Source organism: Poecilia latipinna, unplaced genomic scaffold, assembly GCF_001443285.1.
Source record: "Poecilia latipinna isolate Pla-1442-1.1 unplaced genomic scaffold, P_latipinna-1.0 Scaffold20, whole genome shotgun sequence".
Taxonomy (NCBI): Eukaryota; Metazoa; Chordata; class Actinopteri; order Cyprinodontiformes; family Poeciliidae; genus Poecilia; species Poecilia latipinna.
The window spans coordinates 697,814-699,412 of record NW_015112636.1 but is presented as its reverse complement, the minus strand read 5'-3'; the positions used below and the strand labels follow the sequence as shown (position 1 = coordinate 699,412).

General features: G+C 41.5%; 1 long non-coding RNA gene across 1 annotated transcript in view; it reads right to left on the bottom strand.

Annotated features, from left to right (window-relative positions):
- Window positions 1-271: 271 nt before the first annotated feature.
- The window catches only part of LOC106949345 (uncharacterized), a 6,364-nt gene continuing 5,036 nt past the window's right edge, over window positions 272-1,599 (bottom strand). The window contains exon 3 of the long non-coding RNA XR_001425357.1: window positions 272-1,334. This is a non-coding gene — a long non-coding RNA (uncharacterized LOC106949345). The remainder of the gene's footprint in view (window positions 1,335-1,599) is intronic.

Sequence of the window (1,599 nt, the reverse complement as noted above, 5' to 3'; positions counted from 1 at the left end):
AGAGTTAGCACACAGCTAATTACCGGTAGCAACCAAAAAACTGAGGACTGAATAAGAGAGCTAAACCGACACAGGACTTTACAGTTCAACTGTGATGGCAGGGATCTGACGAGGAACACAGACAACAGGTGGGACTAAATACACAGGGAGGGTAATCAAGGAATGAGACACACCTGGGAAGCAATCAACGGGGAAGACGCCGAAACAGAGACTCACAGGACAGAAACTGAACACAGAAAAACCTTAAATACACAGAAGCACAGATCATGTCATTTCTTCAAAACTAAAATTACCACTTATGGCTTAAAACAGACTTCATTGATGTGAACTGTATCACAGCCAAAAAATCACAGAAGATACAAGCTGCAGACGCGTTTCAATGGATAAAATTACTTTTTTTTTTTTTAAATCAGTGAAGTCAAAATGCTTTCAGTCTGACTTGTGAAATATCCACCTTATAGTTTAAGGTAAATGAAAAAGTGCTTCCTCCCTACATGGGTTCTTTTTTTTTTGTTTGTTTTTGCAAAAAAAAATTTCTTCTAGCCGTTACAGCGGAAGTAGAGGGAGTTAAAAGATTCCTAAAAATATGTCCTGCTACCTTTAAAAGGTTTCCTTCAATCAAGATGTGCCTTTAGTTTGCTTATGCTTTTGGGTCTGAGAGCCTTATTGAGTTATTGGAAGTTTAAAGGAGATGGGTTCCATAAAGCAGACATGCATACGTTAGAAGCTAATAAACCACTTTAATAAGTTGGGTCATGTTGTTTATGGTCCACAGTGTCCCTACTAGTCGCAGTGACACTAAACAAACCTACCAGGTCATGCATATTAAGCTGTCTGCGCAATGCGAACATTTAAATAGACTCGGTCTGAGCTGCAATAACAAAACAATTACACCGCAGAGGCAACAAGATGGGAGCAGTGATGTGTATCCACGGTGAGCGGCTAAGAGCCTCCACGACTAATGCAGTGGCCTACATCCAGGCTGCACACATCGATCACACTGACAATTGAGGGACTGTGTCGCCGCCAATAAGTTCTTTTTTTTTTCTTTTTTCCATCCCTCACGGAGACGGAAGTAAAAGCTGCGTCTGAAGATGAAAGGGAAAAGCAGTGGCAGAAATTTGTGTCAGAGGGAGGATGATGGGATATGTTTTGAACAAGCAGCGATGCACAAAGGTCACCGCGGAATGATTTTCTTTCTTCTCCTTCGGTGTTCACCGGTTGTGCTGTGGGGACGGCAGTCGTCTGCTCTCTCTTGAGTTTATGGCTGCGTGTGTTTCAGCTGCATAGCAAGCTGTAAATCTCCATGTTTAGTGATGACTGGCTGCAGATACCTATAATTATATAAAAGGAAGCACCGGTGTTTGCATCCAGCATTTACAGCCTGTCATCTTAGGTCTAAATCACTCCAGTTATTGTTGAGTTTTAATTAGCTGAGTTAAATTATCTGCTGTAGTGCCTCTCTGCTGCCAAGGAGCTGATTAGTAAGCACATTACTTGTCAAACAGCACCACCTACTGGAAATTGAAGGAACAGGTAAATGTGAGCAACAATGAGCCATCAGATCAGTTCTGGTGCAGGACTATATATATATATATA